This window comes from Bombina bombina, chromosome 5 (assembly GCF_027579735.1).
Source record: "Bombina bombina isolate aBomBom1 chromosome 5, aBomBom1.pri, whole genome shotgun sequence".
Classification (NCBI taxonomy): Eukaryota; Metazoa; Chordata; class Amphibia; order Anura; family Bombinatoridae; genus Bombina; species Bombina bombina.
The window spans coordinates 356,366,481-356,383,690 of record NC_069503.1 but is presented as its reverse complement, the minus strand read 5'-3'; the positions used below and the strand labels follow the sequence as shown (position 1 = coordinate 356,383,690).

The 17,210-nt window shown below is 42.8% G+C and overlaps 1 protein-coding gene across 1 annotated transcript in view; it reads right to left on the bottom strand.

Moving 5' to 3' along the window:
• PALS2 (protein associated with LIN7 2, MAGUK p55 family member) overlaps nt 1-17,210 on the bottom strand; it is a 455,393-nt gene that overhangs the window by 322,482 nt on the left and 115,701 nt on the right. The window lies entirely within an intron of this gene.

The following is a 17,210-nucleotide window of genomic DNA, read 5'->3' as shown; positions in this document are numbered from 1 at the left end:
GTATTGCTGTAGACACAAGGTCGGTCATAATCAGCAGTTATTCTAAGTTTAGATGGGGAACTTGTGATATTTATCAAAACAAAATGAGAGAGTAGTGCTAAAGACACATGCACACTCCTGAGGTCTTATCAGACATCCCAACTCTTCCTGAATTTCAGGGAGTCTCCCTGATTGTAATAGCGGCTCCCTGATGCCAGCAAATGGAATGCAATCTCCCTGAAACTCCAAGTACCATGATCCAATGTTGCCCAAATCCGGAAAAGTATTTCTTTAAAGGGACACTAAACCCAATTTTTTTCTTTCATGATTCAGATAAAGAATACAATTTTAAACAACTTTCCAATTTACTTCTATTATCTAATTTGCTTCATTATTTAGATATCCTTTGTTGAAGAAAGAGCAATGAACATGGGAGGGCCAATCACACAAGGCATCTATGTGCAGCAACTAAGTCTATCTAGATATGCTTTTCAGCTAAGAATATCAAAATAATAAAGTAAATTAGATAATAGAAGTAAATTAGAAAGTTGTTTAAAACTGCATGCTCTTTCTAAATCATGAAAGAAAAAATTTGGGTTTCATGTCCCTTTAAGGAATGCCTTTAGTGGCTGGGACGTTATAGAACCCTCAGAGCGTGCATCAGTAACCAAAAAGCCCCCACTTATTCTAATAAAATAAAAACACAAATCCTACCTTATTTACTGCACGTAATTAAACTTCGTTTTTTTAAATGTGGCTTTAGTGGGAAGCTACTTTAATGAGAAGTCTCTATCTTATTTAGGGTTTCAAGGTGTCCAATATATAACTGGGAGGGGGGGGGGCGGTGGCGGCGTAGTAGCGGGTGAACCCACCTCCCTGAAATTAGTTTTTGCAGGTTGGGATGTCTGTCTTATGAACCTAAGTAGGTTTACTTTTCAATAAAAGTATACCAAGAGAACAAAGCAAATTTGATGAGAAGTACATTGGAAAGTTGTTTAAAACTTTATAATCTAACTCAATCATGAAAGTATCATTTTGACTTTACTGCCCCTTTAAACCCCAAAAAGGAGTTTATCAAGGTCAGCAACACATTGAAGTTCCTAAGCAGTACACAGCCTGTGACAGGTTTTTTTGTAAATACGTTTGCTGTTTTTTAGCATTTTTTTAATATAAAAATAGTTCTATTTAAGATACATTATAATCCAAATGTTATTCATCCTGGAAGAAGAATTCAATTTTAATGATCTAGCATGAGGCTGTATATTAATTAATGGCTGCAATGTTTAATTTTTAAAAAAACATTTTTTAATTAATGCCACTAATCAATACACAGTGTTATGCTCTACCAGAGGTTTTGTTATTTTGGACATTTGTTTCTAAGATAGAAAATATATTAAATCACATATTCTTGTTTTTGTGGTTCTTAAAACGGTGAATTTGTGTCTGCTGAAATAACATGCCTCTTTCTTCACAGCACAAAATTTATAAAATAAATATAAAAATTTGAGACAGACATCAAAAGGGACATAAACCCCAATTTTTTATTTTATTAATCAGATAGAGCATTCAATTTTAAATAACTTTCAGATTTACTTCTATTATCAAATTTGATTCATTCTTTGGTTATCCTTTGTTGAAGGAACAGTAAAGCACTAATGGGCATATATGTGCAGCCAACAACCACCAGCTAGCTACCAATAGTGCATTGTTGATTCCGAGCCTACCTAAGTATGCTTTTAAACAAAGGATAACAATCTCAATATTTGAAGCATGACAGTTTCCTTTTGACTTTACTGTCCCTTTAATCCCTGCAACTCTATGTACACAGCATCAACCGCTTACTAAGTTTCAAGAAGCTCAATGAATAGAAGATTAAGGTGGAATAGATCTGCACAAGGACCTCATTGTGAGAAGGTAGGGGCAAGCAGTAAAAATGAAAGTGAAACCTATAATATTATTGAGGTAATGATTATTCAAATTAAGTTAAAGGGATACTAAACCCAACTTTTTTCTTTTATGATTCGGATAGAGCATGCATTTTTAAACAACTTTCGATTTTACTCCTATTATCATTTTTCTTCGTTCTCTTAGTATCTTTATTTGAAAAAGCAGGAATGAAATCTTATGCACCGGCCTATTTTAGGTTCATCACCCTGGAAATCGCTTGATGATTGGTGGCTACATTTAGCCACCAATCAGCAAGCACTACCCAGGTGCTGAACCTAAAATGGACAGGCTCCTAAGTTTTCATTCCTGCTTTTTTAAATAAAGATTCACTACTTCGACCCAGCTACAACATGATGCCACCTGGCTGCCACATTTTCTGTGGAGAAGACTGGACATTGTTAAAGGGACAGTCTCCTCCAAATGTTTTATTGTTTAAAAATATAGATAATCCCTTTATCCCCAGTTTTGCATAACCAGCACTGTTATATTCATATACTTTTTACCTCTGAGATTACCTTGTATCTAAGCCTCTGCAGACTGCAATCTTATCTCAGTCCTATTTACAGACTTGCATTTTAGCCAAATAGTGATGACTCATAAATAACTCCACAGGAGTGAGCACAATGTTATCTATATGGCACACATGAACTAGCAGTTTCTTGCTGTGAAAAGCTATACAAATGTAGGGATAAGAGGCGAACTGTAGTGGCTTAGAAACATGCAGACATTTAACTATTTTTTTTTGTGGTGATCTTAGATTTTGACAAAGGCAGTCATCCATTTTCACAAGCTTAAAGTGAATGTAAACTTTCATGAATAAGTGCCCGTTAAAAATAGGGGCACTTTCATTCATAAAAGTTTACATTGCAGCGTATTTTTACAAATCATTACTAACAAGGACTATGCTGGTTTGCTGGTTTTTTATGTACTACCCAAAACACAAAATTTATGCTTACCTGATAAATTTATTTCTCTTGTGGTGTATCCAGTCCACGGATTCATCCATTACTTGTGGGATATTCTCCTTCCCAACAGGAAGCTGCAAGAGGATCACCCACAGCAGAGCTGTCTATATAGCTCCTCCCCTTCCTGCCACCTCCAGTCATTCGACCGAAGACAAGCAAGAGAAAGGAGAAACTATAGGGTGCAGTGGTGACTGTAGTTTAAAAATAAAAAACACCTGCCTTAAAATGACAGGGCGGCCATGGACTGGATACACCACAAGAGAAATAAATTTATCAGGTAAGCATAAATTTTGTTTTCTCTTGTAAGGTGTATCCAGTCCACGGATTCATCCATTACTTGTGAGATACCAATACCAAAGCTATAGGACACGGATGAAGGGAGGGACAAGGCAGGCGCTTAAACGGAAGGCACCACTGCCTGTAAGACCTTTCTCCCAAAAATAGCCTCCGAAGAAGCAAAAGTATCAAATTTGAAGAATTTAGAAAAAGTATGAAGCGAAGACCAAGTTGCCGCCTTACAAAACTGTTCAAAAGAAGCCTCATTTTTAAAAGCCCATGTGGAAGCCACCACTCTAGTGGAATGAGCTGTAATTCTTTCAGGAGGCTGCTGGCCAGCAGTCTCATAAGCTAAGCGGATTATACTTCTTAACCAAAAAGAAAGAGAAGTTGCTGAAGCCTTTTGGCCTCTTCTCTGTCCAGAGTAAACAACAAACAATGCCGATGTTTGACGAAAATCCTTAGTAGCTTGGAAATAAAACTTTAAAGCACAAACCACGTCAAGATTATGTAATAGACGTTCCTTCTTTGAAGAAGGATTAGGACACAGTAATGGAACAACAATCTCCTGATTGATATTCTTATTAGATACCACCTTAGGAAGAAACCCAGGTTTGGTACGCAAAACTACCTTATCTGCATGGAAGATCAGATAAGGGGAATCACACTGAAAGGCAGATAACTCTGAAACTCTTCGAGCCGAAGAAATAGCTACCAAAAACAGAACTTTCCAAGATAAAAGCTTGATATCTATGGAATGCAGAGGTCCAAACGGAACCCCTTGAAGAACCTGAAGAACCTTAAGAACTAAATTTAAACTCCATGGCGGAGCAACAGGTTTAAACACAGGCTTGATTCTAACTAAAGCCTGACAAAACGCCTGAACGTCTGGAACATCCGCCAGACGCTTGTGCAAAAGAATAGACAGAGCAGAAATCTGTCCCTTTAAGGAACTAGATGACAATCCCTTCTCCAATCCCTCTTGGAGAAAAGATAATATCCTGGGAATCCTGACTTTACTCCATGAGTAACCCTTGGATTCACACCAATGAAGATATTTACACCATATCTTATGATAGATTTTCCTGGTCACAGGCTTTCGAGCCTGAATTAAGGTATCAATGACTGACTCTGAGAAACCACGTTTTGATAAAATCAAGCGTTCAATCTCCAAGCAGTCAGACGCAGAGAAATTAGATTTGGATGGTTGAAAGGACCCTGAAGTAGAAGGTCCTGTCTCAGCGGCAGAGTCCATGGTGGAAGGGATGACATGTCCACCAGATCTGCATACCAAGTCCTGCGTGGCCACGCAGGTGCTATCAAAATCACCAAAGCTCTCTCCTGCTTGATCTTGGCAATCAGACGAGGGAGCAGAGGAAACGGTGGAAACACATAAGCCAGGTTGAAGGACCAAGGCGCTGCTAGAGCATCTATCAACGCTGCCTTGGGATCCCTGGACCTGGACCCGTAACAAGGAAGCTTGGCATTCTGACGAGACGCCATGAGATCCAATTCTGGTTTGCCCCAATGTTGAATCAACTGTGCAAACACTTCCGGATGGAGTTCCCACTCCCCAGGATGAAAATCCGCCTCCCAGTTCTCTACTCCTGGGATATGGATAGCTGATAGATGGCAAGAGTGAACCTCTGCCCATCAAATTATTTTTGAAACCTCCAACATTGCAAGGGAACTCCTTGTTCCCCCTTGATGGTTGATGTAGGCTACAGTCGTGATATTGTCTGACTGAAATCTGATGAACCTGACCGCAGCAAGCTGAGGCCAAGCCTGAAGAGCATTAAATATCGCTCTTAGTTCCAGAATGTTTATCGGAAGGAGTGTCTCCTCCTGAGTCCACGAGCCCTGAGCCTTCAGGGAGTTCCAGACTGCACCCCAGCCCAGAAGGCTGGCATCTGTCGTTACTATTGTCCAATCTGGCCTGCGAAAGGTCATACCCTTGGACAGAAGGACCCGAGATAGCCACCAGAGAAGAGAATCCCTGGTCTCTTGAACCAGATTTAGTAGAGGGGACAAATCTGTGTAATCCCCATTCCACTGACTGAGCATGCAGAGTTGCAGCGGTCTGAGATGTAGGCGAGCAAACGGCACTATGTCCATTGCCGCTACCATTAAGCCAATCACTACCATACACTGAGCCACTGAAGGGCAAGAAGTAGAATAAAGAACACGGCAGGAATTTAGAAGTTTTGACAACCTGGCCTCTGTCAGGTAAATCTTCATTTCTACAGAATCTATAAGAGTTCCTAGGAAGGAAACTCTTGTGAGAGGGGATAGAGAACTCTTTTCTTCGTTCACTTTCCACCCATGAGACCTCAGGAATGCCAGCACAATGTCCGTATGGGCCCTGGCGATTTGAAAATTCGACGCCTGTATCAGAATGTCGTCTAGGTAAGGGGCTACACTGCTATACCCCGCAGCCTCAGGACCGCTAAGAGTGACCCTAGAACCTTTGTAAAGATTCTTGGTGCGGTAGCTAACCCAAAGGGAAGAACCACAAACTGGTAATGCCTGTCTAGGAAGGCGAACCTGAGAAACCGATGATGATCTCTGTGTATCGGAATGTGAAGATAAGCATCCTTTAAGTCCACGGTAGTCATATATTGACCCTCCTGGATCATAGGTAGGATGGTTTGAATAGTCTCCATCTTGAAGGATGGGACCCTGAGAAATTTGTTTAGGATCTTGAGATCTAAGATTGGTCTGAAAGTTCCCTCTTTCTTGGGAACTACAAACAGATTTGAATTAAAGCCTTGCCCCTGTTCCTCCTTTGGAACTGGATGGATCCCTCCCATAACTAGGAGGTCTTGAACACAATGTAAGAATGCCTCTCTCTTGATCTGGTTTGCAGATAATTGTGAGAGATGAAATCTCCCTTTTGCGGAAGAAACTTTGAAGTCCAGAAGATATCCCTGGGACACAATTTCCAACGCCCAGGGATCCTGGACATCTCTTGCCCAAGCCTGGGCGAAGAGAGAAAGTCTGCCCCCTACTAGATCCGTTTCCGGATCAGGGCTGATCTTTCATGCTGTCTTAGAGGCAGCAGCAGGTTTTTTGGCCTGCTTTCCTTTGTTCCAAGCCTGGTTAGGTCTCCAGACCGGCTTGGACTGGGCAAAATTTCCCTCTTGTTTTGTATTAGAGGAAGTTGAAGCTGCGTCACTCTTGAAGTTTCCAAAGGAACGAAAATTAGTCTGTTTGGTCTTAAATTTATTGGACCTATGCTGAGGAAGGGCGTGACCTTTTCCTCCAGTAATATCGGAAATAATCTCCTTCAGTCCAGGCCCGAATAGGGCCTGCCCCTTGAAGGGAATGTTGAGAAGCTTAGACTTTGAAGTAACGTCAGCTGACCAGGATTTAAGCCATAGCGCCCTACGCGCCTGAATAGCAAAACCTGAATTTTTAGCCGTTGGCTTAGTTAAATGAACAACGGCGTCAGAAACAAATGAATTGGCTAGCTTAAGAGCTTTAAGCTTGTCAAGGATATCATCCAATGGGGTTTCTACCTGTAGAGCCTCTTCTAGAGACTCAAACCAGAAGGCCGCAGCAGCAGTGACAGGGGCAATGCATGCAAGGGGCTGTAGAATAAAACCTTGTTGAGTAAAAATTTTCTTAAGGTAACCCTCTAATTTTTTTTCCATTGGATCTAGAAAAGCACAACTGTCCTCGACAGGAATAGTTGTACGCTTCACTAGGGTACAGACTGCTCCCTCCACCTTAGGGACCGTTTGCCCCAAGTCCCGTGTAGCGGCATCTATAGGAAACATCTTTTTAAAAACAGGAGGGGGAGAGAATGGTACACCTGGTCTATCACATTCCTTAGTAATTATTTCTGAAAATCTTTTAGGTATTGGAAAAACATCAGTGTAAACAGGCACTGCATAGTATTTATCCAATTTACACAATTTCTCTGGGACTACAATGGCGTCACAGTCATCCAGAGTCGCTAAAACCTCCCTGAGCAACATGCGGAGGTGTTCAAGCTTAAATTTAAATGTAGACATATCAGAATCAGGTTGAAGTGTCTTCCCTGAATCAGAAAAATCACCCACAGATAGAAGCTCTCCTGCTTCTGCATATTGTGAGGGTATATCAGACATAGCTACTAAAGCGTCAGAGAGCTCTGTATTTGTTCTAGCCCCAGAGCTGTCTCGCTTTCCTTGTAACCCTGGCAGTTTGGACAATACTTCTGTAAGAGTATGATTCATAACTGCCGCCATGTCTTGTAAAGTATACGCAATGGACGCGCTAGTTGTACTTGGCGTCCCTTGAGCGGGAGTTATAGGCTCTGACATGTGGGGAGAGTTAGTCGGCATAACTTCCCCCTTGTCAATTTCCTCTGGTGATAAATCTTTTAAAGCCAGAATATGGTCTTTATAACTTATAGTAAGATCAGTACATTTGGTACACATTCTAAGAGGGGCTTCCACAATGGCTTCTAAACATAATGAACAAGGAGTTTCCTCTATGTCAGACATGTTTAACAGACTAGTAATGAGACCAGCAAGCTTAGAAAACACTTTAATTAATGTGAAAAATCAGAATATAAAAAACGGTACTGTGCCTTTAAGGGAAAAAAACAAACACAAAAACGGCAAAACAGTGAAAAAAAGCAGTTAACTTTATGAAATTTTTACAGTGTGTATAACAGACTAAAATAGCATTGCACCCACTTGCAAATGGATGATTAACCCCTCAGGCTCAAAAACGAAGCAAAAAAACGGTAAAAACGGTAAAACCATTATAACAGTCACAAGCAAACTGCCACAGCTCTACTGTGGCTCCTACCTTCCCATAAAACGACTTTTGTAGGCACAAAAACCCCTTACAGAGGTCCAATATGTCAGGGTACTCCTTCAGGGAAGCTGGATGTCTCAGAATGTAAAAACAACTGCGCAATTAGAGCGCGAAAATAGGCCCCTCCCACCATGCACTCAAAGTGAAAGGGTCATAAATAACTACTCCTAGGAGAAATCTAGTCAGCCATGTGGAAAACTAGGCCCCAAATAAAGATTTATCACCCTCAGTAAAAAAACGTTCTATTATGCAAACGTTTTACATACTAAGCCATAATAACAAGTAATATAAAAATTACCCTTTACTGCAAGCATGATGCCAGTCGTTTATTAAATCACTGCAATCAGCTGAAGTTTCCCCATACTCTTCAGTTATGTGTGAGAACAGCAGTGGACCTTAGTTACAACCTGCTAAGATCATCAAAAACCTCAGGCAAAACTCTTCTAATTTCTGCCTGAGGTAAAAAACAGTACAACGCCGGTACCGTTTAAAAACAACAAACTTTTGATTGAAGATAAACTACACTAATTCACCACATCTCTCTTGATACTTCCCTTGTCGAGAGCTGCAAGAGAATGACTGGGGGTGGCAGTTAGGGGAGGAGCTATGTAGACAGCTCTGACTGTGGGTGATCCTCTTGCAGCTTCCTGTTGGGAAGGTGAATATCCCACAAGTAATGGATGAATCCGTGGACTGGATACACCTTACAAGAGAAATATCAAATGTCCTCCAGGGAGACCTATCGTCTCTGGAATTGGAAGTCTGACTGAAAAACATAAAATTATGCTTACCTGATAATTTCCTTTTCTTCAGACCAAGAGAGTCCACAGCTGCATTCATTACTTTTGGGAATTCAGAACCTGGCCACCAGGAGGAGGCAAAAACACCCCAGCCAAAGGCTTAAATACCTCTCCCACTTCCCCCATCCCCCAGTCATTCTGCCGAGGAACAAGTAACAGTAGAAGAAGCATAGGGTGAAAAAGGTGCCAGAAGAACAAAAATAACCAGCGCCCCCCAGAAAAATTAGGGGCAGGGAGCTAAGGACTCTTTCCGTCTGAAGAAAAGGTAATGATCAGGTAAGCATAATTTATGTTTTTCTTCATAAACGGAAGTCCACAGCTGCATTCATTACTTTTGGGAAGACAATACCCAAGTTATAGAGGACACTGAATGCTAAACGGGAGGGAACAAAAGGCGGCCCATTCTGAGGGCACCAGAAACCCAGCTTCGTCTGAAGCCAAGAAAAAAAAAAAAGTTGAAAAAAAGGAAAAGGCCCAAGAACACTGACCCGCAGATAGTCCATAAGCCTTGTTAGAGACCGCAGGAACTAGACTCAACAGAACCAACAGCCTCCAAGAGACACCGTCAACCGGCAGACGGTCTTCAAACAACAAACCCCTTACTAGATAAAGGGATCAAACAGCCGTATTCTCCGAAAGGGCAAAAAGACACGGAGAAGACATCCATCAAGGATTCCTGAGAACCCAAAGAGGGCCCAAACAAAACCCATAAATATGGTCCAAACGAGCCCCAAGAACGCCGGGCGAAAAAACCCCGACAAACAAGACAACCGAAACACAAGCGGTCTCGTAAAACAAGAGAAGCAACACCCAACCCTAGTTTGCTCAAAATCCACGGGACCAAGACCCAGGGATTGAAAAAGAGAAGAGAGTCTTCCCAAACACAGTGCATCCGCACCCTGGAAGGTAACTACAGACGAGAACCCCAGAAACTGTTAAGACAGTTTAGAATATCCAAATATTCAAAACCCGTAACCTCGTGCAGTAACTCTGAAAGGTAAAAACTGGCTGTGGCGATGCGTAGGACTTAAAAAGCTCTGCATGTCCTCCATCAACAACACGTCTGTAAAGCAACCTGTCCTTGCCGGCGTGGTAGGGAGGAGGAGGATTACTTTCACCTCTTCCCCTGTTAGATTCCCGTTGTGCTGTGACATCACCCTTATATGCTGTGTAAAGCATACTTTTTAATTTCTTTTGGAACTGCTGCATCCTTTCTGACTTGCGGTAATTCGGTAACATTTCAGGCACTTTATGCTTATACCGGGGGTCTAATAGCGTGGACACCCAGTACAGGTCGTTCTCCTTCAGCCTTTTTATATGAGGGTCCCTCAACAGGCACGACAGCATGAAAGACCCCATTTCCACAAGGTTGGATGCCAAGCTACTCATGTCCCATTTCTCGTCCTCTGTGATCTCACTGAAGGTATGTTCTTCCCCCCAGCCACGTACAACACCACGGGTACCAGATAGGTGACAACGAGCACCCTGGGATGCCTGTTGTGGTTGGTCTTTCTCCTCAAAGCCACATTCCTCCTCTGACTCCTCTTCCTCACAATCCTCTTCCAGCGTTGCCGCAGGTCCAGCAAGCGATGCTGATAAGGCTGTTTCTGGTGGTGATGGTGACCACAACTCTTCCTCTTCCCGCTCATCTACTGCCTGATCCAGCACTCTTCGCAGGGCACGCTCCAGGAAGACAACAAATGGTATGATGTCGCTGATGGTGCCTTCCGTGCGACTGACTAGGTTTGTCACCTCCTCAAAAGGACGCATGAGCCTACAGGCATTGCGCATGAGCGTCCAGTAACGTGGCAAAAAAATTCCCAGCTCCGCAGAGGCTGTCCTAGCACCCCGGTCATACAAATAGTCGTTAACGGCTTTTCCTTGTTGGAGCAGGCGGTCGAACATTAGGATTGTTGAATTCCAACGTGTCGGGCTGTCGCAAATCAAGCACCTCACTGGGATGTATTTCGCCGCTAGATATCTGAAAAGTGCGCCATGGCCGTGTAGGAACACCTGAAATGGCCACACACCTTTCTGGCCTGCTTCAGGATGTCCTGTAAGCCTGGGTACTTATGCACAAAGCGTTGTACGATCAGATTACACATGTGCCATGCAAGGCACATGTGTCAACTTGCCCAAATTCAATGCCGCCACCAAATTTCTTCCGTTGTCACAAACCACTTTGCCGATCTCCAGTTGGTGCGGAGTCAGCCACTGATCCACCTGTGCGTTCAGGAGTGCTGGTCCGGTGTGACTCTCTGCTTTCAGGCAAGTCAACCCCAAGACGGCGTGACACTGCTGTATCCGAGATGTGGAATAGTACCTGGGGAGCTGGGGGGGTGCCGTTGATGTGGAGCAAGACGCAGCAGCAGAAGAGGACTCAGCCGAGGTGGTTATGGAAGAGGATGGAGTAGGAGGAGTAGAGGAGGTGGCAGCAGGCCTGCCTGCAAGTCGTGGCAGTGTCACCAACTCCTCTGCAGAGCCACGCATTCCATGCTTGGCAGCCATCACCAGGTTTACCCAATGTGCAGTGTAGGTGATATACCTGCCCTGACCATGCTTTGCAGACCAGGTATCAGTGGTCAGATGGACCCTTGCCCCAACACTGTGTGCCAGACATGCCATTACTTCCTTTTGCACAATCGAGTACAGGTTGGGGATTGCCTTTTGTGCAAAGAAACCTTCCACTGCGGTGTCCCAATTGTATGGTAAAAGCTGACGGGCTAAGAGTTCAGACAAGCCAGCTGTCAGATGCCGGGCAAGGGGGTGACTTTGTGACATTGGCTTCTTATGCTCAAACATGTCCTTGACAGACACCTGACTGTGGGCAGATGAGCAGGAACTGCTCAAGGCGAGACACGGAGTGGCGGATGGTTGAGAGGGGGCAAGGAGGACAGCAGTGGTTGACGTGGCTGAAGATGCTGGACCAGGAGGAGGATGGTGGCTTTGAGTTTGTGTGCTTCTTGTACTCATGTGTTGATCCCATAGGCGTTTGTGATGTGCGATCATGTGCCTTCGCAAAGCAGTTGTACCTAGGTGGGTGTTAGACTTCCCACGACTCAAGTCTCTTTTGGCACAGGTTGCAAATGGCATCGCTGTTGGCAGAGGCAGACACACACAAAAAATGCCACACTGCTGAGCTCTGCAATGACGGCATTCTGATGGTGGCAACAGCATGCTTTGATTGGCATGCTGCCTGGCTGACCCCGGGTGCCGATGCATGCTGTCTGACTGTGCCACTAGCTCCTTGCGATGACCTCCCCCTGCTTCCAACTCGTCTCCTCCTCCTCTCTGTCTCCCCATCTGAACTTTCCCCCTCTTCTCTTCTAGCGGGCACCCACGTGACATCCACGGACGCATCGTCATCATCAACCGCTTCACTTGTATCTGACAACTCAGCAAAGGAAGCAGCAGCGGGTACAACATCATCATCATCACACCGTACGTCCATGTGTGTAATGCTGCCTGACTGAGACATATCCCTGTTATCTACATCCTCTGGCAACAATGGTTGAGCATCACTATCACTCATTTCTTCCAACTGATGTGTAAATAACTCCTCTGACAGATCAAGTGAAGCGGCTGTGGTGCTAGTGTTGGTGGTGGCGGCAGCCAGGCGAGTGGTAACTTGAGAGGTGCCCGAAGCTAAGCTGGAGGAGGATGGTGCGTCAAGGTTCCGAGCGGAAGCTGTAGAAGATTGGGTGTCCTGTGTTAGCCAGTCAACTATGTCCTCAGAACTGTTCGAGTTCGGGGTACGTGGCCTCTGAACACTAGGCATTATTCTAGGGACAAAGGGAATCACAGCACCACGACCATGACGGCGGGGTGGCCTGCCTCTGCCTGTCATTTTTTTTTCGATTAGTGGTACTATGTGTGCAAGCTACTGTGACAACAAATATGAGTGGCACTGTGCACTGGCAGAAGTTGGCAGAGTAGACGCTGTAGGCCTGACACACACGCTTGCAGACAACTAACTGCTATTCAATCTATTACAGTCAAAATTGTATTTTTTTTTTTTAAATGTACACTACTGTTACACCAGATACGAGTTGCACTGGGGTGACACTGTGCCCTGGCAGGCACTGAAACGCACACGTGTGAAGGAAACTGACTGCTATTATTTCACAGTCAAAAAAGTGGGTTTTTTTTTAATGTACACTACTGTTACACCAGATATGAGTTGCACTGGGGTAACACTGTACCCTGGCAGGCACTGAAACGCACATGTGTGAAGGAAACTGACTGCTATTATTTCACAGTCAAAAAAGTGTTGTTGTTTTTTAAATGTACACTACTGTTACACCAGATATGAGTGGTGGCACTGGGTAGTGGGCACAGTATACGCTGTGAGCCTGACACACACGCTGGCAGGCAGGCAACTGCAATTAGATTACACAGGGGAAAAAAAAAAAAAAAAAGCAGACTGATGTTCTAGCCCTAAAAAGGGCTTTTTGGGGTGCTGTCCTTACAGCAGAGATCAGATGAGTCCTTCAGGACTGTAGTGGACACTGAATACACTAGCCTAGCTATCGATTTCCCTATTAAATCAGCAGCAGCTACACTGTCCCTCCTCTCACTAAGAATGCAGCTTCCAAATGAATCTAAAATGGATGCTGTCCAGGAGGTAGGAGGGTCTGGGAGGGAGGGTCTGCTGCTGATTGGCTGGAATGTGTCTGCTGACTGTGAGGTACAGGGTCAAAGTATTACTCAATGATGACGAATAGGGGGCGGATCGAACATCACATATGTTCGCCCGCCGCGGCGAACGCGAACAAGCTATGTTCGCCAGGAACTATTCGCGATATCACTATCCAGAATGTTTCACGTTTTCTGAGTGCCTCAAAACGTGAAACATTCTGGATCTATACATTAAATACTCTAGAACCTAACGGATTAAATAAAGATATAGATCTGGCTGCTTTCCTATAGTTTACAAACACCCCAGAAAGTTCAGCATAGTGTGAAGGTATGTGGATCCTATGGGGGTCTGATTGTATACATAAATTAATATTAACACAAATTGCAATGTAAACAAATGTGTATAAAAATGTATATAAAAATGCATATATAAAGATGTATATAAATGCATATTTGCATATGTATATATGGTCATGGGGATTTCCATATAAAATGAAACAATTCACCTTCTTTATGAACTATTTGAAATGCTAATTGGTACATAAACAATATGAGTGTATATCCCTTTAAATGAACTAAATGTTTTTTGCTAGGGAAAGAAATGGGATTAAGAAAACTGCTCAGGAGGAATATGAATAAACCTGTGTAAAAAGTTTAACAACTTACATATATTTACTCTTAGGCTGCTATCAAACTTTTAGCTCATAAAGAAAAAAAGAAATAGCAAGTTGTGCAAAGATTTATGCAAATCCGTTTTTTAATAATGTAAAACCGGCATAAGAAGGGCATCTGCCAGGTTCCAATATGGAGGACTGAACTGTTAAACCAATAATACATAATGCTATTTATACCAGATAGGACGGGGGCGGCCCCTAGCTCTGATGAAGCAGCCAATAGGGCTGCGAAACGCGTCAGGCTCTGACCCCCGCCACACGCAATACATTTCTGTGAATATAGCAGAGAAGGTGAAACACAGGATCGCACAGCAAACAGTGCTATCGGTGAAATAAAGTAACCTGCATCTGCTTCCACACAGAGTTTAGTACATAAGCACTACCAGCAAAGAGTAAAACGGTTCCATTGTTGGGCAGAAATAGATAACCCAAACATATAAAAGAATCGTTTTGACTGCTGCCTGTGCTTTTATTTTAGTGTTTTTACTATTGTTATGGTAACTTTTATATGAATGCAGCTGTGTTCTTTTATTATACTGGTATATTGTGTATACCCTATTTTATACTCAAACACTTTTTGCACCTATATACAACTCCATTTGGTCCCTATATACCTCCTGGATTATTTCCTATAAAGGTTTGCAGCACCTGCAGGTTTATCTGAAGGAGTTCTAACAGGAGGATACAAGTCTGGAGCAGCAGCTACAAAGACCAGTGACCAACTTTAACACCTGTGCCCTATTGATACCTCATATAAATTGAGGTTACATCACATGAGTGTGCAATCTGTATATCTTTATATAGTGATTTAATTCACCCTAACGATCTGCACTAGGAGTGCCTTCTTGTGTGCTTGTCCACCCTCTATCTTTTTCATTAATCAATTGGGGAGGATCTTTTTCTTTGAAGAGGATAATACCACCTTGGACGAAGCAGCCGAGAGTGCAGGCATTTTTTGGGGAACTGTCACATATTGAAATAATTGAACATTATTGTGGACAGCCAGTTATATACTCCGTTCTCAGCTTACTTGCTTGGAAAGCCACTTATTGTAATTATTGCAATTATTCACCTCTATAAGGTGTGATATATATATATATATATATATATATACATATGCATATATATAAATATATAAAAATTTGTATACACACTGCATTTGGAGATAAAACTGACTAGTGTTTCCATTATACTACATTTATACATTGGTTTATTGCTATAATTACCTTTATATTGTCTGTCTGGGCTTCCTTTTCAAGTACTAGCACTAGATCCCTGAACGCAGATTTTCTCTATTTATATATATATATATATATATATATATATATATATATATATATATACACATACACATACATACATATACACATATATGTACGCAGTGATGTAGATATATGCGGCTCTAGAAAGGATAAGTTTTGTAAGATGACTGAACAGCCCTATTGTATGTGTATATATATATATATCTCCGAAGCTGACAAGTATTGGTGGCATTTGCCTTTCGTAAAGTTGGGAAACAGCATTCTGTTATAATGGAAAACCTAGCATAAGGGAGGCGCCAGTTTATACCTATGGCAAATTCTTAACAGTACATCGTCTCTTCACTAAACCCGAGGCTAGCCCATCCTCTTCAGTGACGTCACTAGTCACGTGATCAGACTTCACTGTGAGCTCTGCCGTCTGAAAGGAATCCAGAAGCTGAATGGAAGGGTTTTGTGAGTAACTGACCTAGCGTGCAGCTATCCGCTGCGGTCATAATCTTTCTGGGACTTTGGTTCTGGACTGCTACTCCTGTCTAAATAACAGCAAAGTGTTTGCTATGTGTTTTGTTTGACTGTTTATTCCTATATACACTGTATTTTTCAATAGGCAATGCATTTACGGCTTTAAGTTAAAGCTAGTTTAATAGTGACAGCAGTACCATTTTGTCTCTTATATTTTAAACAGATTTATATGCTCACTGAGTTTGCCAAATTGCAAAAGGTGAAAACAGAATTTATGTTTACCTGATAAATTTCTTTCTCCAACGGTGTGTCCGGTCCACGGCTTCATCCTTACTTGTGGGATATTCTCTTCCCCTACAGGAAATGGCAAAGAGAGCACCCAGCAAGAGCTGTCCATATAGCTCCCCCTCTGGCTCCGCCCCCCAGTCATTCGACCGACGGTTAGGAGAAAAAGGAGAAACCATAGGGTGCCGTGGTGACTGTAGTGTATAAAGAAAAGACATTTTTCAAACCTGATTAAAAATCAGGGCGGGCCGTGGACCGGACACACCGTTGGAGAAAGAAATTTATCAGGTAAACATAAATTCTGTTTTCTCCTACATTGGTGTATCCGGTCCACGGCTTCATCCTTACTTGTGGGAACCAATACCAAAGCTTTAGGACACGGATGAAGGGAGGGAGCAAACCAGGCTACCTAAACGGAAGGCACCACGGCTTGCAAAACCTTTCTCCCAAAAATAGCCTCCGAAGAAGCATAAGTATCGAATTTGTAAAATTTGGCAAAAGTATGCAGAGAAGACCAAGTCGCTGCCTTACAGATCTGATCAACAGAAGCCTCGTTCTTGAAAGCCCATGTGGAAGCCACAGCTCTAGTAGAATGAGCTGTAATTCGTTCAGGGGGCTGCCGTCCGGCAGTCTCATAAGCCAATCGGATGATGCTTTTCAGCCAAAAGGAAAGAGAGATAGCAGTAGCTTTCTGCCCTCTCCTTTTACCAGAATACACAACAAACAAAGATGATGTCTGTCTGAAATCCTTTGTTGCTTCTAAATAGAACTTTAAAGCACGGATCACATCTAGATTGTGTAACAAGCGTTCCTTCTTTGAAACTGGATTCGGACACAGAGAAGGAACAACAATTTCCTGGTTAATATTCCTGTTGGAAACGACCTTTGGAAGAAAACCAGGCTTGGTACGTAAAACTACCTTATCTGTATGGAATACCAGATAGGGAGAAGTACACTGCAAAGCAGATAACTCAGAAACTCTTCTAGCAGAAGAAATAGCAACCAGAAACAGAACTTTCCAATATAGAAACTTAATATCTATGGAATGCATGGGTTCAAACGGAACCCCCTGAAGAACTGAAAGAACTAAATTTAGACTCCAAGGAGGAGTCA